The sequence below is a fragment of the Schistocerca nitens genome, chromosome 8 (genome assembly GCF_023898315.1).
Source record: "Schistocerca nitens isolate TAMUIC-IGC-003100 chromosome 8, iqSchNite1.1, whole genome shotgun sequence".
Taxonomy (NCBI): Eukaryota; Metazoa; Arthropoda; class Insecta; order Orthoptera; family Acrididae; genus Schistocerca; species Schistocerca nitens.
In genome coordinates this window covers 6271563-6297908 of record NC_064621.1, presented here as the reverse complement: position 1 = coordinate 6297908, position 26346 = coordinate 6271563, and positions in this window count along the sequence as shown.

The following is a 26346-nucleotide window of genomic DNA, read 5'->3' as shown; positions in this document are numbered from 1 at the left end:
AGACAGTAGGAAGACCCAGTCTTCCTGTACTTAAGTCGGCATTGTGCCTCTTATATTTAATTCCGATACAATTTCTGTGTTTCATCGTGAATGGGAAGGTCCAAGGGATATAGTAAACCTGCAGAGGTGCAACGGAAAGTAAAACTGATGTCACAGGAAACGCTCAAAACATAGACAGTAGGAGGAGTTAGTCTTCCTGTACTTAAATCGGCATTGTGTATCTTATATTTAATTTGGATGCAATTTGTGTGTTTCATCGCCAATGGGAATGTCCAAGGGATACAGGAAACCTGCAGAGGTGCATCGGAATGTAAAACTGGTGACACAGGAAACGCTCAAATTATAGACAGTAGGAAGACTCAGTCTTCCTGTACTTAAGTCGGCATTGTGTCTCTTATATTTATTTCCGATGAAATTTATGTGTTTAATCGTGAATGGGAAGGTCCAAGGGATACAGTAAACCTGCAGAGGTGCATCGGAATGTAAAACTGGTGACACAGGAAACGCTCAAAACATAGATAGTAGGAAGACTCAGTCTTCCTGTACTTAAGTCGGCATTGTCTCTCTTATATTTATTTCCGATGCGATTTCTGTGTTTCATCGACAATGGGAAGGTCCATGGGATACAGTAAACAGGCAGAGGTGCATCGGAATGTAAAACGGGTGACACAGGAAACGCTCAAAGCATAGACCGCAAGAAGACTCAGTTTTCTTGTACTTAAGTCGGCATTGTGTCTCTTATATTTAATTCCGATGCAATTTCTGTGTCTCATCGTCAATGGGAAGGTCCAAGGGATACAGTAAACCCGCAGAGGTGCATCGGAATGTAAAACTCGTGACACAGGAAACCCTCAAATCATAGACAGTAGGAAGACTCAGTCTTCCTGTACTTAAGTCGGCATTGTGTCTCTTATATTTATTTCCGATGCAATTTCTGTGTTTCATCGTGAATGGGAAGGTCTAAGGGATATAGTAAACCTGCAGAGGTGCATCGGAAAGTAAAACTGATGACACAGGAAACACTGAAAACATAGGCAGTAGGAAGACTTAGTCTTCCTGTACTTAAGTCGGCATTGTGTCTCTTATATTTAATTCCGATGCTATTTCTGTGTTTCATCGTCACTGTGAAGGTCCATGGGATACAGTAAACCTGTAGAGGTGCATCGGAATGTAAAACGGGTGACACAGGAAACGCTCAAAACATAGACCGCAAGAAGACTCAGTTTTCTTGTACTTAAGTCGGCGTTGTGTCTCTTATATTTAATTTCGATGCAAATTCTGTGTTTCATCGTCAATGGGAAGGTCCAAGGGATACAGTAAACCTGCAGAGGTGCATCAGAATGTAAAACTGGTGACACAGGAAACGCTCAAAACATAGACCGTAGGAAGACTCAGTCTTCTGTACTTAAGTCGGCATTATGTCTCTTATATTTAATTCCGATACAATTTCTGTGTTTCATCGTCAATGGTAAGGTCCAAGGGATACAGTAAACCTGCAGAGGTGCATCGGAATGTAAAACTAGTGACACAGGAAACGCTCAAAACATAGACAGTAGGAAGACCCAGTCTTCCTGTACTTAAGTCGGCATTGTGCCTCTTATATTTAATTCCGATGCAATTTCTGTGTTTCATCGTGAATGGGAAGGTCCAAGGGATATAGTAAACCTGCAGAGTTGCAACGGAAAGTAAAACTGATGTCACAGGAAACGCTCAAAACATAGACAGTAGGAGGAGTTAGTCTTCCTGTACTTAAATCGGCATTGTGTCTCTTATATTTAATTCCGATGCTATTTCTGTGTTTCAACGTCACTGTGAAGGTCCAAGGGAAACAGTAAACTTGTAGAGGTGCATCGGAATGTAAAACTGGTGACACAGGCAACGCTCAAATTATAGACAGTAGGAGGACTCAGTCTTCCTGTACTTAAGTTGGCATTGTGTCTCTTATATTTAATTCCGATGCAATTTCTGTGTTTCATCGTCAATGGGAAGGTCCAAGGGATACAGTAAACCTTCAGAGGTGCATCGGAATGTAAAACTAGTGACACAGGAAACGCTCAAAACATAGACAGTAGGAAGACTCAGTCTTCCTGTACTGAAGTCGGCATTGTGTCTCTTACATTTAATTCCGATGCAATTTCTGTGTTTCATCGTCAATGGGAAAGTCCAAGGGATACAGGAAACCTGCAGAGGTGCATCGGAATGTAAAATTGGTGACACAGGAAACGCTCAAAACATAGACCGTAGGAAGACTCAGTCTTCTGTACTTAAGTCGGCAGTATGTCTCTTATATTCAATTCCGATACAATTTCTGTGTTTCATCATCAATGGTAAGGTCCAAGGGATACAGTAAACCTGCAGAGGTGCATCGGAATGTAAAACTGGTGACACAGGAAACGCTCAAATTATAGACAGTAGGAAGACTCAGTCTTCCTGTACTTAAGACGGCATTGTGTCTCTTATATTTATTTCCGATGAAATTTCTGTGTTTCATCGTGAATGGGAAGGTCCAAGGGATACAGTAAACCTGCAGAGGTGCATCGGAATGTATAACTGGTGACACAGGAGACGCTCAAAACATAGATAGTAGGAAGACTCAGTCTTCCTGTACTTAAGTCGGCATTGTGTCTCTTATATTTATTTCCGATGCGATTTCTGTGTTTCATCGACAATGGGAAGGTCCAAGGGATACAGTAAACAGGCAGAGGTGCATCGGAATGTAAAACGGGTGACACAGGAAACGCTCAAAACATAGACCGCAAGAAGACTCAGTTTTCTTGTACTTAAGTCGGCGTTGTGTCTCTTATATTTAATTTCGATGCAAATTCTGTGTTTCATCGTCAATGGGAAGGTCCAAGGGATACAGTAAACCTGCAGAGGTGCATCAGAATGTAAAACTGGTGACACAGGAAACGCTCAAAACATAGACCGTAGGAAGACTCAGTCTTCTGTACTTAAGTCGGCATTATGTCTCTTATATTTAATTCCGATACAATTTCTGTGTTTCATCGTCAATGGTAAGGTCCAAGGGATACAGTAAACCTGCAGAGGTGCATCGGAATGTAAAACTAGTGACACAGGAAACGCTCAAAACATAGACAGTAGGAAGACCCAGTCTTCCTGTACTTAAGTCGGCATTGTGCCTCTTATATTTAATTCCGATGCAATTTCTGTGTTTCATCGTGAATGGGAAGGTCCAAGGGATATAGTAAACCTGCAGAGGTGCAACGGAAAGTAAAACTGATGTCACAGGAAACGCTCAAAACATAGACAGTAGGAGGAGTTAGTCTTCCTGTACTTAAATCGGCATTGTGTCTCTTATATTTAATTCCGATGCTATTTCTGTGTTTCAACGTCACTGTGAAGGTCCAAGGGAAACAGTAAACTTGTAGAGGTGCATCGGAATGTAAAACTGGTGACACAGGCAACGCTCAAATTATAGACAGTAGGAGGACTCAGTCTTCCTGTACTTAAGTTGGCATTGTGTCTCTTATATTTAATTCCGATGCAATTTCTGTGTTTCATCGTCAATGGGAAGGTCCAAGGGATACAGTAAACCTTCAGAGGTGCATCGGAATGTAAAACTAGTGACACAGGAAACGCTCAAAACATAGACAGTAGGAAGACTCAGTCTTCCTGTACTGAAGTCGGCATTGTGTCTCTTACATTTAATTCCGATGCAATTTCTGTGTTTCATCGTCAATGGGAAAGTCCAAGGGATACAGGAAACCTGCAGAGGTGCATCGGAATGTAAAATTGGTGACACAGGAAACGCTCAAAACATAGACCGTAGGAAGACTCAGTCTTCTGTACTTAAGTCGGCAGTATGTCTCTTATATTTAATTCCGATACAATTTCTGTGTTTCATCATCAATGGTAAGGTCCAAGGGATACAGTAAACCTGCAGAGGTGCATCGGAATGTAAAACTGGTGACACAGGAAACGCTCAAATTATAGACAGTAGGAAGACTCAGTCTTCCTGTACTTAAGACGGCATTGTGTCTCTTATATTTATTTCCGATGAAATTTCTGTGTTTAATCGTGAATGGGAAGGTCCAAGGGATACAGTAAACCTGCAGAGGTGCATCGGAATGTAAAACTGGTGACACAGGAAACGCTCAAAACATAGATAGTAGGAAGACTCAGTCTTCCTGTACTTAAGTCGGCATTGTCTCTCTTATATTTATTTCCGATGCGATTTTTGTGTTTCATCGACAATGGGAAGGTCCAAGGGATACAGTAAACAGGCAGAGGTGCATCGGAATGTAAAACGGGTGACACAGGAAACGCTCAAAGCATAGACCGCAAGAAGACTCAGTTTTCTTGTACTTAAGTCGGCATTGTGTCTCTTATATTTAATTCCGATGCAATTTCTGTGTCTCATCGTCAATGGGAAGGTCCAAGGGATACAGTAAACCCGCAGAGGTGCATCGGAATGTAAAACTCGTGACACAGGAAACCCTCAAATCATAGACAGTAGGAAGACTCAGTCTTCCTGTTCTTAAGTCGGCATTGTGTCTCTTATATTTATTTCCGATGCAATTTCTGTGTTTCATCGTGAATGGGAAGGTCTAAGGGATATAGTAAACCTGCAGAGGTGCATCGGAAAGTAAAACTGATGACACAGGAAACACTGAAAACATAGGCAGTAGGAAGACTTAGTCTTCCTGTACTTAAGTCGGCATTGTGTCTCTTATATTTAATTCCGATGCTATTTCTGTGTTTCATCGTCACTGTGAAGGTCCATGGGATACAGTAAACCTGTAGAGGTGCATCGGAATGTGAAAGTGGTGACACAGGAAACGCTCAAATTATAGACAGTAGGAAGACTCAGTCTTCCTGTACATAGGTCGGCATTGTGTCTCCTATATTTAATTCCGATGCAATTTCTGTGTTTCATCGTCAATGGGAAGGTCCAAGGGGTACAGTAATCCTGCAGAGGTGCATCAGAATGTAAAAATGGTGACACAGGAAACGCTCACAACATAGACAGTAGGAAGACTCAGTCTTCTTGTACTTAAGTCGGCATTGTGTCTCTTATATTTAATTCCGATGCAATTTCTGTGTTTCATCGTCAATGGGAAGGTCCTAGGGATACAGTAAACCTGAAGAGGTGCAACGGAATGTATAACTAGTGACACAGGGACGCTCAAAACATAGACAGTAGGAGGACTCAGTCTTCCTGTACATAAGTCGGCATTGTGTCTCTTATACTTATTTCCGATGAAATTTCTGTGTTTCATCGTCATTGGGAAGGTCCAAGGGATATAGTAAACCTGCAGAGGTGCATCGTAAAGTAAAACTGATGACACAGGATACGCTCAAAACATAGACAGTAGCAGGATTTAGTCTTCCTGTACATAAGTCGGCATTGTGCATCTTATATTTAATTTGGATGCAATTTGTGTGTTTCATCGCCAATGGGAATGTCCAAGGGATACAGTAAACATGCAGAGGTGCATCGGAATGTAAAACTGGTGACACAGGAAACGCTCAAAACATTGACTGTAAGAAGACTGTTGTCTTGTACTTAAGTCGTCATTGTGTCTCTTATATTTAATTCCGATGTAACTTCTGTGTTTCATCGTAACTGTGAAGGTCCAAGGGATACAGTAAACCTGTAGAGGTGCATCGGAATGTAAAACTGGTGACACAGGAAACGCTCAAATTATAGACAGTAGGAAGACTCAGTCATCCTGTACTTAAGTCGGCATTGTGTCTCTTATATTTAATTCCGATGCAATTTCTGTGTTTCATCGTCAATGGTAATGTCCAAGGGATACAGTAAACCTGCAGAGGTGCATCAGAATGTAAAACTGGTGACACAGGAAACGCTCAAATTATAGACAGTAGGAAGACTCATCTTCCTGTAGTTAAGTCGGCATTGTTTCTCTTATATTTAATTTCGATGCAATTTCTGTGTTTCATCGTCAATGGGAAGGTCCAAGGGATACAGTAAACCTGCAGAGGTGCATCAGAATGTAAAACCGGTGACACAGGAAACGCTCAAAACATAGACAGTAGGAAGACCCAGTCTTCGTGTACTTAAGTCGGCATTGTGTCTCTTATATTTAATTCCGATACAATTTCTGTGTTTCATCGTCAATGGGAATGTCCAAGGGGTACAGTAAACCTGCAGAGGTGCTTCAGAATGTAAAAATGGTGACACAGGAAACGCTCACAACATAGACAGTAGGAAGACTCAGTCTTCCTGTACTTAAGTCGGCATTGTGTCTCTTATATTTAATTCCGATGCAATTTCTGTGTTTCATCGTCAATGGGAAGGTCCAATGGATACAGTAAACCTCCAGAGGCACATTGGAATGCAAAACTGGTGACACAGGAAACACTCAAAAAACAGAAAGTAGGAAGACTCAGTCTTCCTGTACTTAAGTCGGCATTGTGTCTCTTATATTTAATTGCGATGCAATTTCTGTGTTTTATCGTGAATGGGAAGGTCCAAGGAATACAGTAAACCTGCAGAGGTGCATCGGAATGTAAAACTGGTGACACAGGAAACGCTCAAATTATAGGCAGTAGGAAGACTCAGTCTTCCTGTACTTAAGTCGGCATTGTGTCTCTTATATTTATTTCCGATGAAATTTCTGTGTTTCATCGTGAATGGGAAGGTCCAAGGGATACAGTAAACCTGCAGAGGTGCATCGGAATGTATAACTGGTGACACAGGAGACGCTCAAAACATAGATAGTAGGAAGACTCAGTCTTCCTGTACTGAAGTCGGCATTGTGTCTCTTACATTTAATTCCGATGCAATTTCTGTGTTTCATCGTCAATGGGAAAGTCCAAGGGATACAGTATACCTGCAGAGGTGCATCGGAATGTAAAATTGGTGACACAGGAAACGCTCAAAACATAGACCGTAGGAAGACTCAGTCTTCTGTACTTAAGTCGGCAGTATGTCTCTTATATTTAATTCCGATACAATTTCTGTGTTTCATCATCAATGGTAAGGTCCAAGGGATACAGTAAACCTGCAGAGGTGCATCGGAATGTAAAACTGGTGACACAGGAAACGCTCAAATTATAGACAGTAGGAAGACTCAGTCTTCCTGTACTTAAGTCGGCATTGTGTCTCTTATATTTATTTCCGATGAAATTTCTGTGTTTAATCGTGAATGGGAAGGTCCAAGGGATACAGTAAACCTGCAGAGGTGCATCGGACTGTAAAACTGGTGACACAGGAAACGCTCAAAACATAGATAGTAGGAAGACTCAGTCTTCCTGTACTTAAGTCGGCATTGTCTCTCTTATATTTATTTCCGATGCGATTTCTGTGTTTCATCGACAATGGGAAGGTCCAAGGGATACAGTAAACAGGCAGAGGTGCATCGGAATGTAAAACGGGTGACACAGGAAACGCTCAAAGCATAGACCGCAAGAAGACTCAGTTTTCTTGTACTTAAGTCGGCATTGTGTCTCTTATATTTAATTCCGATGCAATTTCTGTGTCTCATCGTCAATGGGAAGGTCCAAGGGATACAGTAAACCCGCAGAGGTGCATCGGAATGTAAAACTGCTGACACAGGAAACGCTCAAATTATAGACAGTAGGAAGACTCAGTCTTCCTGTACATAGGTCGGCATTGTTTCTCTTATATTTAATTCCGATGCAATTTCTGTGTTTCATCGTCAATGGGAAGGTCCAAGGGGTACAGTAATCCTGCAGAGGTGCATCAGAATGTAAAAATGGTGACACAGGAAACGCTCACAACATAGACAGTAGGAAGACTCAGTCTTCTTGTACTTAAGTCGGCATTGTGTCTCTTATATTTAATTCCGATGCAATTTCTGTGTTTCATCGTCAATGGGAAGGTCCTAGGGATACAGTAAACCTGAAGAGGTGCTACGGAATGTATAACTAGTGACACAGGGACGCTCAAAACATAGACAGTAGGAGGACTCAGTCTTCCTGTACATAAGTCGGCATTGTGTCTCTTATATTTATTTCCGATGAAATTTCTGTGTTTCATCGTCAATGGGAAGGTCCAAGGGATATAGTAAACCTGCAGAGGTGCATCGTAAAGTAAAACTGATGACACAGGATACGCTCAAAACATAGACAGTAGCAGGATTTAGTCTTCCTGAACTTAAGTCGGCATTGTGTATCTTATATTTAATTTGGATGCAATTTGTGTGTTTCATCGCCAATGGGAAGGTCCAAGGGATACAGTAAACATGCAGAGGTGCATCGGAATGTAAAACTGGTGACACAGGAAACGCTCAAAACATTGACTGTAAGAAGACTGTTGTCTTGTACTTAAGTCGTCATTGTGTCTCTTATATTTAATTCCGATGTAACTTCTGTGTTTCATCGTAACTGTGAAGGTCCAAGGGATACAGTAAACCTGTAGAGGTGCATCGGAATGTAAAACTGGTGACACAGGAAACGCTCAAATTATAGACAGTAGGAAGACTCAGTCTTCGTGTACTTAAGTCGGCATTGTGTCTCTTATATTTAATTCCGATACCATTTCTGTGTTTCATCGTCAATGGGAATGTCCAAGGGGTACAGTAAACCTGCAGAGGTGCTTCAGAATGTAAAAATGGTGACACAGGAAACGCTCACAACATAGACAGTAGGAAGACTCAGTCTTCCTGTACTTAAGTCGGCATTGTGTCTCTTATATTTAATTCCGATGCAATTTCTGTGTTTCATCGTCAATGGGAAGGTCCAATGGATACAGTAAACCTGCAGAGGCACATTGGAATGCAAAACTGGTGACACAGGAAACACTCAAAAAACAGAAAGTAGGAAGACTCAGTCTTCCTGTACTTAAGTCGGCATTGTGTCTCTTATATTTAATTGCGATGCAATTTCTGTGTTTTATCGTGAATGGGAAGGTCCAAGGAATACAGTAAACCTGCAGAGGTGCATCGGAATGTAAAACTGGTGACACAGGAAACGCTCAAATTATAGGCAGTAGGAAGACTCAGTCTTCCTGTACTTAAGTCGGCATTGTGTCTCTTATATTTATTTCCGATGAAATTTCTGTGTTTCATCGTGAATGGGAAGGTCCAAGGGATACAGTAAACCTGCAGAGGTTCATCGGAATGTATAACTGGTGACACAGGAGACGCTCAAAACATAGATAGTAGTAAGACTCAGTCTTCCTGTACTTAAGTCGGCATTGTGTCTCTTATATTTATTTCCGATGCGATTTCTGTGTTTCATCGACAATGGGAAGGTCCAAGGGATACAGTAAACAGGCAGAGGTGCATCGGAATGTAAAACGGGTGACACAGGAAACGCTGAAAACATAGACCGCAAGAAGACTCAGTTTTCTTGTACTTAAGTCGGCGTTGTGTCTCTTATATTTAATTTCGATGCAAATTCTGTGTTTCATCGTCAATGGGAAGGTCCAAGGGATACAGTAAACCTGCAGAGGTGCATCAGAATGTAAAACTGGTGACACAGGAAACGCTCAAAACATAGACCGTAGGAAGACTCAGTCTTCTGTACTTAAGTCGGCATTATGTCTCTTATATTTAATTCCGATACAATTTCTGTGTTTCATCGTCAATGGTAAGGTCCAAGGGATACAGTAAACCTGCAGAGGTGCATCGGAATGTAAAACTAGTGACACAGGAAACGTTCAAATCATAGACAGTAGGAAGACCCAGTCTTCCTGTACTTAAGTCGGCATTGTGTCACTTATATTTAATTCCGATGCAATTTCTGTGTTTCATCGTGAATGGGAAGGTCCAAGGGATATAGTAAACCTGCAGAGGTGCAACGGAAAGTAAAACTGATGTCACAGGAAACGCTCAAAACATAGACAGTAGGAGGAGATAGTCTTCCTGTACTTAAATCGGCATTGTGTCTCTTATATTTAATTCCGATGCTATTTCTGTGTTTCATCGTCAATGGGAAAGTCCAAGGGATACAGTAAACCTGCAGAGGTGCATCGGAATGTAAAATTGGTGACACAGGAAACGCTCAAAACATAGACCGTAGGAAGACTCAGTCTTCTGTACTTAAGTCGGCAGTATGTCTCTTATATTTAATTCCGATACAATTTCTGTGTTTCATCATATGGTAAGGTCCAAGGGATACAGTAAACCTGCAGAGGTGCATCGGAATGTAAAACTGGTGACACAGGAAACGCTCAAATTATAGACAGTAGGAAGACTCAGTCTTCCTGTACTTAAGTCGGCATTGTCTCTCTTATATTTATTTCCGATGCGATTTCTGTGTTTCATCGACAGTGGGAAGGTCCAAGGGATACAGTAAACAGGCAGAGGTGCATCGGAATGTAAAACGGGTGACACAGGAAACGCTCAAAGCATAGACCGCAAGAAGACTCAGTTTTCCTGTACTTAAGTCGGCATTGTGTCTCTTATATTTAATTCCGATGCAATTTCTGTGTCTCATCGTCAATGGGAAGGTCCAAGGGATACAGTAAACCCGCAGAGGTGCATCGGAATGTAAAACTCGTGACACAGGAAACCCTCAAATCATAGACAGTAGGAAGACTCAGTCTTCCTGTACTTAAGTCGGCATTGTGTCTCTTATATTTATTTCCGATGCAATTTCTGTGTTTCATCGTGAATGGGAAGGTCCAAGGGATATAGTAAACCTGCAGAGGTGCATCGGAAAGTAAAACTGATGACACAGGAAACACTGAAAACATAGGCAGTAGGAAGACTTAGTCTTCCTGTACTTAAGTCGGCATTGTGTCTCTTATATTTAATTCCGATGCTATTTCTGTGTTTCATCGTCACTGTGAAGGTCCATGGGATACAGTAAACCTGTAGAGGTGCATCGGAATGTAAAACTGGTGACACAGGAAACGCTCAAATTATAGACAGTAGGAAGACTCAGTCTTCCTGTACATAGGTCGGCATTGTTTCTCTTATATTTAATTCCGATGCAATTTCTGTGTTTCATCGTCAATGGGAAGGTCCAAGGGGTACAGTAATCCTGCAGAGGTGCATCAGAATGTAAAATGGTGACACAGGAAACGCTCACAACATAGACAGTAGGAAGACTCAGTCTTCTTGTACTTAAGTCGGCATTGTGTCTCTTATATTTAATTCCGATGCAATTTCTAAGTTTCATCGTCAATGGGAAGGTCCTAGGCATATAGTAAACCTGAAGAGGTGCAACGGAATGTATAACTAGTGACACAGGGACGCTCAAAACATAGACAGTAGGAGGACTCAGTCTTCCTGTACATAAGTCGGCATTGTGTCTCTTATATTTATTTCCGATGAAATTTCTGTGTTTCATCGTCAATGGGAAGGTCCAAGGGATATAGTAAACCTGCAGAGGAGCATGGTAAAGTAAAACTGATGACACAGGATACGCTCAAAACATAGACAGTAGCAGGATTTAGTCTTCCTGTACTTAAGTCGGCATTGTGTATCTTATATTTAATTTGGATGCAATTTGTGTGTTTCATCGCCAATGGGAAGGTCCAAGGGATACAGTAAACATGCAGAGGTGCATCGGAATGTAAAACTGGTGACACAGGAAACGCTCAAAACATTGACTGTAAGAAGACTGTTGTCTTGTACTTAAGTCGTCATTGTGTCTCTTATATTTAATTCCGATGTAACTTCTGTGTTTCATCGTAACTATGAAGGTCCAAGGGATACAGTAAACCTGTGGAGGTGCATCGGAATGTAAAACTGGTGACACAGGAAACGCTCAAATTATAGACAGTAGGAAGACTCAGTCATCCTGTACTTAAGTCGGCATTGTGTCTCTTATATTTAATTCCGATGCAATTTCTGTGTTTCATCGTCAATGGTAATGTCCAAGGGATACAGTAAACCTGCAGAGGTGCATCAGAATGTAAAACTGGTGACACAGGAAACGCTCAAATTATAGACAGTAGGAAGACTCATCTTCCTGTAGTTAAGTCGGCATTGTTTCTCTTATATTTAATTTCGATGCAATTTCTGTGTTTCATCGTCAATGGGAAGGTCCAAGGGATACAGTAAACCTGCAGAGGTGCATCAGAATGTAAAACCGGTGACACAGGAAACGCTCAAGACATAGACAGTAGGAAGACTCAGTCTTCGTGTACTTAAGTCGGCATTGTGTCTCTTATATTTAATTCCGATACAATTTCTGTGTTTCATCGTCAATGGGAATGTCCAAGGGGTACAGTAAACCTGCAGAGGTGCTTCAGAATGTAAAAATGGTGACACAGGAAACGCTCACAACATAGACAGTAGGAAGACTCAGTCTTCCTGTACTTAAGTCGGCATTGTGTCTCTTATATTTAATTCCGATGCAATTTCTGTGTTTCATCGTCAATGGGAAGGTCCAATGGATACAGAAAACCTGCAGAGGCACATTGGAATGCAAAACTGGTGACACAGGAAACACTCAAAAAACAGAAAGTAGGAAGACTCAGTCTTCCTGTACTTAAGTCGGCATTGTGTCTCTTATATTTAATTGCGATGCAATTTCTGTGTTTTATCGTGAATGGGAAGGTCCAAGGGATACAGTAAACCTGCAGAAGTGCATCAGAATGTAAAACTGGTGACACAGGAAACGCTCAAAAAATAGACAGTAGGCTCAGTCTTCCTGTACTTAAGTCGGCATTGTGTCTCTTATATTTAATTCCGATGCAATTTCTGTGTTTCATCGTCAATGGGAAGGTCCAAGGGATACAATAAACCTGCAGAGGTTCATCGGAATGTATAACTAGTGACACAGGAAACGCTCAAAACATAGACAGTAGGAAGACTCAGTCTTCCTGTACTTAAGTCGGCATTGAGTCTCTTATATTTAATTCCGATGCAATTTCTGTGTTTCATCGTCAATGGGAAGGTCCAAGGGATACAGTAAACCTGCAGAGGTGCATCGGAATGTAAAACTGGTGACACAGGAAACGCTCAAATCATAGACAGTAGGAAGACTCAGTCTTCCTGTACTTAAGTCGGCATTGTGTCTCTTATATTTATTTCCGATGAAATTTCTGTGTTTCATCGTGAATGGGAAGGTCCAAGGGATATAGTTAACAAGCAGAGGTGCATCGGAAGGTAAAACTGATGACACAGGAAACGCTCAAAAACATAGACAGTAGCAGGATTTAGTCTTCCAGTACTTAAGTCTGCATTGTGACTCTTATATTTAATTCCGATGCAATTTCTGTGATTCATCGTCACTGTGAAGGTCCAAGGGATACAGTAAACCTGCAGAGGTGCATCGGAATGTAAAACTGTTGACACGGGAAACGCTCAAAACATAGACAGTAAGAAGATCCAGTCATCCTACTCTTAAGTCGGCACTGTGTCTCTAATATTTAATTCCGATGCAATTTCTGTGTTTCATCGTTAATGGGAAGTTCCAAGGATACAGTAAACCTGCAGAGGTGCATCGGAATTTAAACCTGGTGACACAGGAAACGCTCAAAACATAGACCGTAAGAAGGCTCAGTTTTCATGTACTTAAGTCAGCGTTGTGTCTCTTATATATAATTCCGATGCACTTTCTGATTTTCATCGTCAATGGGAAGGTCCAAGGGATACAGTAAACCTGCAGAGGTGCATCGGAATGTAAAACTGGTGACACAGGAAACGCTCAAATTATAGACAGTAGGAAGACTCAGTCTTCCTGTACTCAAGTCGGCATTGTGTCTCTTATATTTATTTCCGATGCGATTTCTGTGTTTCATCGACAATGGGAAGGTCCAAGGGATACAGTAAACAGGCAGAGGTGCATCGGAATGTAAAACGGGTGACACAGGAAACGCTGAAAACATAGACCGCAAGAAGACTCAGTTTTCTTGTACTTAAGTCGGCGTTGTGTCTCTTATATTTATTTCCGATGAAATTTCTGTGTTTCATCGTGAATGGGAAGGTCCAAGGGATATAGTTAACAAGCAGAGGTGCATCGGAAGGTAAAACTGATGACACAGGAAACGCTCGAAAACATAGACAGTAGCAGGATTTAGTCTTCCAGTACTTAAGTCTGCATTGTGACTCTTATATTTAATTCCGATGCAATTTCTGTGATTCATCGTCACTGTGAAGGTCCAAGGGATACAGTAAACCTGCAGAGGTGCATCGGAATGTAAAACTGTTGACACGGGAAACGCTCAAAACATAGACAGTAAGAAGATCCAGTCATCCTACTCTTAAGTCGGCACTGTGTCTATAATATTTAATTCCGATGCAATTTCTGTGTTTCATCGTTAATGGGAAGTTCCAAGGGATACAGTAAACCTGCAGAGGTGCATCGGAATTTAAACCTGGTGACACAGGAAACGCTCAAAACATAGACCGTAAGAAGGCTCAGTTTTCATGTACTTAAGTCAGCGTTGTGTCTCTTATATATAATTCCGATGCACTTTCTGATTTTCATCGTCAATGGGAAGGTCCAAGGGATACAGTAAACCTGCAGAGGTGCATCGGAATGTAAAACTGGTGACACAGGAAACGCTCAAATTATAGACAGTAGGAAGACTCAGTCTTCCTGTACTCATGTCGGCATTGTGTCTCTTATATTTATTTCCGATGAAATTTCAGTGTTTCATCGTCAATGGGAAGGTCCAAGGGATACAGTAAACCTGCAGAGGTGCATCGGAATGTAAAACTCGTGACACAGGAAACCCTCAAATCATAGACAGTAGGAAGACTCAGTCTTCCTGTACTTAAGTCGGCATTGTGTCTCTTATATTTATTTCCGATGCAATTTCTGTGTTTCATCGTGAATGGGAAGGTCCAAGGGATATAGTAAACCTGCAGAGGTGCATCGGAAAGTAAAACTGATGACACAGGAAACACTGAAAACATAGGCAGTAGGAAGACTTAGTCATCCTGTACTTAAGTCGGCATTGTGTCTCTTATATTTAATTCCGATGCTATTTCTGTGTTTCATCGTCACTGTGAAGGTCCATGGGATACAGTAAACCTGTAGAGGTGCATCGGAATGTAAAACTGGTGACACAGGAAACGCTCAAATTATAGACAGTAGGAAGACTCAGTCTTCCTGTACATAGGTCGGCATTGTTTCTCTTATATTTAATTCCGATGCAATTTCTGTGTTTCATCGTCAATGGGAAAGTCCAAGGGGTACAGTAATCCTGCAGAGGTGCATCAGAATGTAAAAATGGTGACACAGGTAACGCTCACAACACAGACAGTAGGAAGACTCAGTCTTCTTGTACTTAAGTCGGCATTGTGTCTCTTATATTTAATTCCGATGCAATTTCTGTGTTTCATCGTCAATGGGAAGGTCCTAGGGATACAGTAAACCTGAAGAGGTGCAACGGAATGTATAACTAGTGACACAGGGACGCTCAAAACATAGACAGTAGGAGGACTCAGTCTTCCTGTACATAAGTCGGCATTGTGTCTCTTATATTTATTTCCGATGAAATTTCTGTGTTTCATCGTCAATGGGAAGGTCCAAGGGATATAGTAAACCTGCAGAGGTGCATCGTAAAGTAAAACTGATGACACAGGATACGCTCAAAACATAGACAGTAGCAGGATTTAGTCTTCCTGTACTTAAGTCGGCATTGTGTATCTTATATTTAATTTGGATGCAATTTGTGTGTTTCATCGCCAATGGGAAGGTCCAAGGGATACAGTAAACATGCAGAGGTGCATCGGAATGTAAAACTGGTGACACAGGAAACCATCAAAACATTGACTGTAAGAAGACTGTTGTCTTGTACTTAAGTCGTCATTGTGTCTCTTATATTTAATTCCGATGTAACTTCTGTGTTTCATCGTAACTGTGAAGGTCCAAGGGATACAGTAAACCTGTAGAGGTGCATCGGAATGTAAAACTGGTGACACAGGAAACGCTCAAATTATAGACAGTAGGAAGACTCAGTCATCCTGTACTTAAGTCGGCATTGTGTCTCTTATATTTAATTCCGATGCAATTTCTGTGTTTCATCGTCAATGGTAATGTCCAAGGGATACAGTAAACCTGCAGAGGTGCATCAGAATGTAAAACTGGTGACACAGGAAACGCTCAAATTATAGACAGTAGGAAGACTCATCTTCCTGTAGTTAAGTCGGCATTGTTTCTCTTATATTTAATTTCGATGCAATTTCTGTGTTTCATCGTCAATGGGAAGGTCCAAGGGATACAGTAAACCTGCAGAGGTGCATCAGAATGTAAAACCGGTGACACAGGAAACGCTCAAAACATAGACAGTAGGAAGACTCAGTCTTCGTGTACTTAAGTCGGCATTGTGTCTCTTATATTTAATTCCGATACAATTTCTGTGTTTCATCGTCAATGGGAATGTCCAAGGGGTACAGTAAACCTGCAGAGGTGCTTCAGAATGTAAAAATGGTGACACAGGAAACGCTCACAACATAGACAGTAGGAAGACTCAGTCTTCCTGTACTTAAGTCTGCATTGTGTCTCTTATATTTAATTCCGATGCAATTTCTGTGTTTCATCGTCAATGGGAAGGTCCAATGGATACAGTAAACCTGCAGAGGCACATTGGAATGCAAAACTGGTGACACAGGAAACACTCAAAAAACAGAAAGTAGGAAGACTCAGTCTTCCTGTACTTAAGTCGGCATTGTGTCTCTTATATTTAATTGCGATGCAATTTCTGTGTTTTATCGTGAATGGGAAGGTCCAAGGGATACAGTAAACCTGCAGAAGTGCATCAGAATGTAAAACTGGTGACACAGGAAACGCTCAAAAAATAGACAGTAGGCTCAGTCTTCCTGTACTTAAGTCGGCATTGTGTCTCTTATATTTATTTCCGATGAAATTTCTGTGTTTCATCGTCAATGGGAAGGTCCAAGGGATATAGTAAACCTGCAGAGGTGCATCGTAAAGTAAAACTGATGACACAGGATACGCTCAAAACATAGACAGTAGCAGGATTTAGTCTTCCTGTACTTAAGTCGGCATTGTGTATCTTATATTTAATTTGGATGCAATTTGTGTGTTTCATCGCCAATGGGAAGGTCCAAGGGATACAGTAAACATGCAGAGGTGCATCGGAATGTAAAACTGGTGACACAGGAAACGCTCAAAACATTGACTGCAAGAAGACTGTTGTCTTGTACTTAAGTCGTCATTGTGTCTCTTATATTTAATTCCGATGTAACTTCTGTGTTTCATCGTAACTGTAAAGGTCCAAGGGATACAGTAAACCTGTAGAGGTGCATCGGAATGTAAAACTGGTGACACAGGAAACGCTCAAATTATAGACAGTAGGAAGACTCAGTCATCCTGTACTTAAGTCGGCATTGTGTCTCTTATATTTAATTCCGATGCAATTTCTGTGTTTCATCGTCAATGGTAATGTCCAAGGGATACAGTAAACCTGCAGAGGTGCATCAGAATGTAAAACTGGTGACACAGGAAACGCTCAAATTATAGACAGTAGGAAGACTCATCTTCCTGTAGTTAAGTCGGCATTGTTTCTCTTATATTTAATTTCGATGCAATTTCTGTGTTTCATCGTCAATGGGAAGGTCCAAGGGATACAGTAAACCTGCAGAGGTGCATCAGAATGTAAAACCGGTGACACAGGAAACGCTCAAAACATAGACAGTAGGAAGACTCAGTCTTCGTGTACTTAAGTCGGCATTGTGTCTCTTATATTTAATTCCGATACAATTTCTGTGTTTCATCGTCAATGGGAATGTCCAAGGGGTACAGTAAACCTGCAGAGGTGCTTCAGAATGTAAAAATGGTGACACAGGAAACGCTCACAACATAGACAGTAGGAAGACTCAGTCTTCCTGTACTTAAGTCTGCATTGTGTCTCTTATATTTAATTCCGATGCAATTTCTGTGTTTCATCGTCAATGGGAAGGTCCAAGGGATACAATAAACCTGCAGAGGTTCATCGGAATGTATAACTAGTGACACAGGAAACGCTCAAAACATAGACAGTAGGAAGACTCAGTCTTCCTGTACTTAAGTCGGCATTGAGTCTCTTATATTTAATTCCGATGCAATTTCTGTGTTTCATCGTCAATGGGAAGGTCCAAGGGATACAGTCAACCTGCAGAGGTGCATCGGAATGTAAAACTGGTGACACAGGAAACGCTCAAATCATAGACAGTAGGAAGACTCAGTCTTCCTGTACTTAAGTCGGCATTGTGTCTCTTATATTTATTTCCGATGAAATTTCTGTGTTTCATCGTTAATGGGAAGTTCCAAGGGATACAGTAAACCTGCAGAGGTGCATCGGAATTTAAACCTGGTGACACAGGAAACGCTCAAAACATAGACCGTAAGAAGGCTCAGTTTTCATGTACTTAAGTCAGCGTTGTGTCTCTTATATATAATTCCGATGCACTTTCTGATTTTCATCGTCAATGGGAAGGTCCAAGGGATACAGTAAACCTGCAGAGGTGCATCGGAATGTAAAACTGGTGACACAGGAAACGCTCAAATTATAGACAGTAGGAAGACTCAGTCTTCCTGTACTCAAGTCGGCATTGTGTCTCTTATATTTATTTCCGATGAAATTTCAGTGTTTCATCGTCAATGGGAAGGTCCAAGGGATACAGTAAACCTGCAGAGGTGCATCGGAATGTAAAACTCGTGACACAGGAAACCCTCAAATCATAGACAGTAGGAAGACTCAGTCTTCCTGTACTTAAGTCGACATTGTGTCTCTTATATTTATTTCCGATGCAATTTCTGTGTTTCATCGTGAATGGGAAGGTCCAAGGGATATAGTAAACCTGCAGAGGTGCATCGGAAAGTAAAACTGATGACACAGGAAACACTGAAAACATAGGCAGTAGGAAGACTTAGTCATCCTGTACTTAAGTCGGCATTGTGTCTCTTATATTTAATTCCGATGCTATTTCTGTGTTTCATCGTCACTGTGAAGGTCCATGGGATACAGTAAACCTGTAGAGGTGCATCGGAATGTAAAACTGGTGACACAGGAAACGCTCAAATTATAGACAGTAGGAAGACTCAGTCTTCCTGTACATAGGTCGGCATTGTTTCTCTTATATTTAATTCCGATGCAATTTCTGTGTTTCATCGTCAATGGGAAGGTCCAAGGGGTACAGTAATCCTGCAGAGGTGCATCAGAATGTAAAAATGGTGACACAGGTAACGCTCACAACACAGACAGTAGGAAGACTCAGTCTTCTTGTACTTAAGTCGGCATTGTGTCTCTTATATTTAATTCCGATGCAATTTCTGTGTTTCATCGTCAATGGGAAGGTCCTAGGGATACAGTAAACCTGAAGAGGTGCAACGGAATGTATAACTAGTGACACAGGGACGCTCAAAACATAGACAGTAGGAGGACTCAGTCTTCCTGTACATAAGTCGGCATTGTGTCTCTTATATTTATTTCCGATGAAATTTCTGTGTTTCATCGTCAATGGGAAGGTCCAAGGGATATAGTAAACCTGCAGAGGTGCATCGTAAAGTAAAACTGATGACACAGGATACGCTCAAAACATAGACAGTAGCAGGATTTAGTCTTCCTGTACTTAAGTCGGCATTGTGTATCTTATATTTAATTTGGATGCAATTTGTGTGTTTCATCGCCAATGGGAAGGTCCAGGGGATACAGTAAACATGCAGAGGTGCATCGGAATGTAAAACTGGTGACACAGGAAACCATCAAAACATTGACTGTAAGAAGACTGTTGTCTTGTACTTAAGTCGTCATTGTGTCTCTTATATTTAATTCCGATGTAACTTCTGTGTTTCATCGTAACTGTGAAGGTCCAAGGGATACAGTAAACCTGTAGAGGTGCATCGGAATGTAAAACTGGTGACACAGGAAACGCTCAAATTATAGACAGTAGGAAGACTCAGTCATCCTGTACTTAAGTCGGCATTGTGTCTCTTATATTTAATTCCGATGCAATTTCTGTGTTTCATCGTCAATGGTAATGTCCAAGGGATACAGTAAACCTGCAGAGGTGCATCAGAATGTAAAACTGGTGACACAGGAAACGCTCAAATTATAGACAGTAGGAAGACTCATCTTCCTGTAGTTAAGTCGGCATTGTTTCTCTTATATTTAATTTCGATGCAATTTCTGTGTTTCATCGTCAATGGGAAGGTCCAAGGGATACAGTAAACCTGCAGAGGTGCATCAGAATGTAAAACCGGTGACACAGGAAACGCTCAAAACATAGACAGTAGGAAGACTCAGTCTTCGTGTACTTAAGTCGGCATTGTGTCTCTTATATTTAATTCCGATACAATTTCTGTGTTTCATCGTCAATGGGAATGTCCAAGGGGTACAGTAAACCTGCAGAGGTGCTTCAGAATGTAAAAATGGTGACACAGGAAACGCTCACAACATAGACAGTAGGAAGACTCAGTCTTCCTGTACTTATGTCTGCATTGTGTCTCTTATATTTAATTCCGATGCAATTTCTGTGTTTCATCGTCAATGGGAAGGTCCAATGGATACAGTAAACCTGCAGAGGCACATTGGAATGCAAAACTGGTGACACAGGAAACACTCAAAAAACAGAAAGTAGGAAGACTCAGTCTTCCTGTACTTAAGTCGGCATTGTGTCTCTTATATTTAATTGCGATGCAATTTCTGTGTTTTATCGTGAATGGGAAGGTCCAAGGGATACAGTAAACCTGCAGAAGTGCATCAGAATGTAAAACTGGTGACACAGGAAACGCTCAAAAAATAGACAGTAGGCTCAGTCTTCCTGTACTTAAGTCGGCATTGTGTCTCTTATATTTAATTCCGATGCAATTTCTGTGTTTCATCGTCAATGGGAAGGTCCAAGGGATACAATAAACCTGCAGAGGTTCATCGGAATGTATAACTAGTGACACAGGAAACGCTCAAAACATAGACAGTAGGAAGACTCAGTCTTCCTGTACTTAAGTCGGCATTGAGTCTCTTATATTTAATTCCGATGCAATTTCTTTGTTTAATCGTGAATGGGAAGGTCCAAGGGATAGAGTAAACCTGCAGAGGTGCATCGGAATGTAAAACTGGTGACACAGGAAACGCTCAAATCATAGACAGTAGGAAGACTCAGTCTTCCTGTACTTAAGTCGGCATTGTGTCTCTTATATTTATTTCCGATGAAATTTCTGTGTTTCATCGTGAATGGGAATGTCCAAGGGATATAGTTAACAAGCAGAGGTGCATCGGAAGGTAAAACTGATGACACAGGAAACGCTCAAAAACATAGACAGTAGCAGGATTTAGTCTTCCAGTACTTAAGTCTGCATTGTGACTCTTATATTTAATTCCGATGCAATTTCTGTGATTCATCGTCACTGTGAAGGTCCAAGGGATACAGTAAACCTGCAGAGGTGCATCGGAATGTAAAACTGTTGACACGGGAAACGCTCAAAACATAGACAGTAAGAGGATCCAGTCATCCTACTCTTAAGTCGGCACTGTGTCTCTAATATTTAATTCCGATGCAATTTCTGTGTTTCATCGTTAATGGGAAGTTCCAAGGGATACAGTAAACCTGCAGAGGTGCATCGGAATTTAAACCTGGTGACACAGGAAACGCTCAAAACATAGACGGTAAGAAGGCTCAGTTTTCATGTACTTAAGTCAGCGTTGTGTCTCTTATATATAATTCCGATGCACTTTCTGATTTTCATCGTCAATGGGAAGGTCCAAGGGATTCAGTAAACCTGCAGAGGTGCATCGGAATGTAAAACTGGTGACACAGGAAACGCTCAAATTATAGACAGTAGGAAGACTCAGTCTTCCTGTACTCAAGTCGGCACTGTGTCTCTTATATTTATTTCCGATGAAATTTCAGTGTTTCATCGTGAATGGGAAGGTCCAAGGGATACAGTAAACCTGCAGAGGTGCATCGGAATGTATAACTGGTGACACAGGAAACGCTCAAAACATAAATAGTAGGAAGACTCAGTCTTCCTGTACTTAAGTCGGCATTGTGTCTCTTATATTTAATTGCGATGCAATTTCTGTGTTTTATCGTGAATGGGAAGGTCCAAGGGATACAGTAAACCTGCAGAAGTGCATCAGAATGTAAAACTGGTGACACAGGAAACGCTCAAAAAATAGACAGTAGGCTCAGTCTTCCTGTACTTAAGTCGGCATTGTGTCTCTTATATTTAATTCCGATGCAATTTCTGTGTTTCATCGTCAATGGGAAGGTCCAAGGGATACAATAAACCTGCAGAGGTTCATCGGAATGTATAACTAGTGACACAGGAAACGCTCAAAACATAGACAGTAGGAAGACTCAGTCTTCCTGTACTTAAGTCGGCATTGAGTCTCTTATATTTAATTCCGATGCAATTTCTGTGTTTAATCGTGAATGGGAAGGTCCAAGGGATAGAGTAAACCTGCAGAGGTGCATCGGAATGTAAAACTGGTGACACAGGAAACGCTCAAATCATAGACAGTAGGAAGACTCAGTCTTCCTGTACTTAAGTCGGCATTGTGTCTCTTATATTTATTTCCGATGAAATTTCTGTGTTTCATCGTGAATGGGAAGGTCCAAGGGATATAGTTAACAAGCAGAGGTGCATCGGAAGGTAAAACTGATGACACAGGAAACGCTCAAAAACATAGACAGTAGCAGGATTTAGTCTTCCAGTACTTAAGTCTGCATTGTGACTCTTATATTTAATTCCGATGCAATTTCTGTGATTCATCGTCACTGTGAAGGTCCAAGGGATACAGTAAACCTGCAGAGGTGCATCGGAATGTAAAACTGTTGACACGGGAAACGCTCAAAACATAGACAGTAAGAGGATCCAGTCATCCTACTCTTAAGTCGGCACTGTGTCTCTAATATTTAATTCCGATGCAATTTCTGTGTTTCATCGTTAATGGGAAGTTCCAAGGGATACAGTAAACCTGCAGAGGTGCAACGGAATTTAAACCTGGTGACACAGGAAACGCTCAAAACATAGACCGTAAGAAGGCTCAGTTTTCATGTACTTAAGTCAGCGTTGTGTCTCTTATATATAATTCCGATGCACTTTCTGATTTTCATCGTCAATGGGAAGGTCCAAGGGATTCAGTAAACCTGCAGAGGTGCATCGGAATGTAAAACTGGTGACACAGGAAACGCTCAAATTATAGACAGTAGGAAGACTCAGTCTTCCTGTACTCAAGTCGGCACTGTGTCTCTTATATTTATTTCCGATGAAATTTCAGTGTTTCATCGTGAATGGGAAGGTCCAAGGGATACAGTAAACCTGCAGAGGTGCATCGGAATGTATAACTGGTGACACAGGAAACGCTCAAAACATAAATAGTAGGAAGACTCAGTCTTCCTGTACTTAAGTCGGCATTGTGTCTCTTACATTTAATTCCGATGCAATTTCTGTGTTTCATCGTCAATGGGAAAGTCCAAGGGGTACAGTAAACCTGCAGAGGTGCATCGGAATGTAAAACTGGTGACACAGGAAACGCTCAAAGCATAGACCGTAGAAAGACTCAGTCTTCTGTACTTAAGTCGGCATTATGTCTCTTATATTTAATTCCGATACAATTTCTGTGTTTCATCGTCAATGGTAAGGTCCAACGAATACAGTAAACCTGCAGAGGTGCATCGGAATGTAAAACTGGTGACACAGGAAACGCTCAACTTATAGGCAGTAGGAAGACTCAGTCTTCCTGTACTTAAGTCGGCATTGTGTCTCTTATATTTATTTCCGATGAAATTTCTGTGTTTCATCGTGAATGGGATGGTTCAAGGGATACAGTAAACCTGCAGAGGTGCATCGGATTGTAAAACGGGTGACACAGGAAACGCTCAAAACATAGACCGCAAGAAGACTCAGTTTTCTTGTACTTAAGTCGGCGTTGTGTCTCTTATATTTAATTTCGATGCAAATTCTGTGTTTCATCGTCAATGGGAAGGTCCAAGGGATACAGTAAACCTGCAGAGGTGCATCAGAATGTAAAACTGGTGACACAGGAAACGCTCAAAACATAGACCGTAGGAAGACTCAGTCTTCTGTACTTAAGTCGGCATTATGTCTCTTATATTTAATTCCGATACAATTTCTGTGTTTCATCGTCAATGGTAAGGTCCAAGGGATACAGTAAACCTGCAGAGGTGCATCGGAATGTAAAACTAGTGACACAGGAAACGCTCAAAACATAGACAGTAGGAAGACCCAGTCTTCCAGTACTTAAGTCGGCATTGTGTCTCTTATATTTAATTCCGATGCAATTTCTGTGTTTCATCGTGAATGGGAAGGTCCAAGGGATATAGTAAACCTGCAGAGGTGCAACGGAAAGTAAAACTGATGTCACAGGAAACCCTCAAAACATAGACAGTAGGAGGAGTTAGTCTTCCTGTACTTAAATCGGCATTGTGTCTCTTATATTTAATTCCGATGCTATTTCTGTGTTTCATCGTCACTGTGAAGGTCCAAGGGATACAGTAAACTTGTAGAGGTGCATCGGAATGTAAAACTGGTGACACAGGCAACGCTCAAATAATAGACAGTAGGAAGACTCAGTCTTCCTGTACTTAAGTTGGCATTGTGTCTCTTATATTTAATTCCGATGCAATTTCTGTGTTTCATCGTCAATGGGAAGGTCCAAGGGTTACAGTAAACCTTCAGAGGTGCTTCGGAATGGAAAACTAGTGACACAGGAAACGCTCAAAACATAGACAGTAGGAAGACTCAGTCTTCCTGTACTGAAGTCGGCATTGTGTCTCTTACATTTAATTCCGATGCAATTTCTGTGTTTCATCGTCAATGGGAAAGTCCAAGGGATACAGCAAACCTGCAGAGGTGCATCGGAATGTAAAATTGGTGACACAGGAAACGCTCAAAACATAGACCGTAGGAAGACTCAGTCTTCTGTACTTAAGTCGGCATTATGTCTCTTATATTTAATTCCGATACATTTTCTGTGTTTCATCGTCAATGGTAAGGTCCAAGGATACAGTAAACCTGCAGAGGTGCATCGGAATGTAAAACTGGTGACACAGGAAACGCTCAAATTATAGACAGTAGGAAGACTCAGTCTTCCTGTACTTAAGTCGGCATTGTGTCTCTTATATTTATTTCCGATGAAATTTCTGTGTTTAATCGTGAATGGGAAGGTCCAAGGGATACAGTAAACCTGCAGAGGTGCATCGGAATGTAAAACTGGTGACACAGGAAACGCTCAAAACATAGATAGTAGGAAGACAAACTGCCTATTGGCTTCTGTCTCGGGTTCTTCGTCCGACGTTCATCTAATGATTTTTCTGACGTTTCGCCAGCACGAGTGGCTGGCATTGTCAAAGCTTCACCCTCCATTGCCGGTGGTGAACTGGAGGCGAGCTCGCGGCCGCAGACTATATGTACCTGGCGCGCCAACGTCCGAGGGCTTCTCAGCGGTCATTTCCGGTGCGGTTCTCCTCTTGCTATCTGCGACGGTCGTTCGCTGCAGTACGGGAAGCCAGGATCCGTTTACCTTAAGGCTTTCCTCTTTCTTGTTGAAACTGTTCGCGTGTTTTTGGATTTCTACAGCTTCTCTGAACAAGCGCGTGTGATAGTGCTTCTCTACAGCCAGAACTTCCGTGTCGGCGAATTTTATTACGTGGTCGGTCTCATTCAGTGCGTGTTCTGCCACGGCCGATTTCTCCACCTGCCCCAACCTGCAATGTCGCTTATGCTCTTTGATCCTGGTGTTAATGGATCGTCCAGTCATTCCGACATAAACTTTTCCGCATGTGCAAGGTATACGGTATATTCCCGACATTGCAAGTGGGTCTCTTTTCTCCTTCGCCGATCTAAGACACTCTTTGATCTTCCTTGTCGGTTTGAAAATCGTCTTTACGCCGTGTTTGCGCAATATACGGCCGATTCTGTCCGTCACTCTGGGAATGTATGGCAGAAAGGCCGTACCCGACATTTCTTTTTCTGGTTCCTTACTTCGCCGAGTGTTTGGCTCTGTTACACTTCTAATGTAATTTGTGGAGTACCCATTGCTCCTCAGAACAGTTTCCAGGTGTTGCATTTCTCGTTTGAGGTGTTGAGGCTCACATATTCGTCCTGCTCTCGTTACGAGCGTACTAATCATGCCTCTTTTCTGGCTCGGGTGGTGGTTTGACAGTTTGTGGAGGTATCGGTCCGTGTGTGTCGGTTTTCGATACACGCTGTGTCCCAGGTTTTCGCCGTCCCTTGTGACCAGCACATCTAGAAATGGCAGTTTCCTGTCCTTTTCTACCTCCATGGTAAATGTTATGTTGGCATGGAGGCTGTTCAAGTGTCTCAGGAATTCACCGAGCTGTTCTTCACCATGGCTCCACACCACGAAAGTATCATCGACGTACCTGTACCACACCTTAGGTTTGCAAGTCGCCGAGTCCAGTGCCTGTGCTTCGAATTGTTCCATGAAGAAGTTGGCCACCACTGGACTGAGAGGACTACCCATGGCGACGCCTTCCAGCTGTTCGTAGAAATCGCCATTCC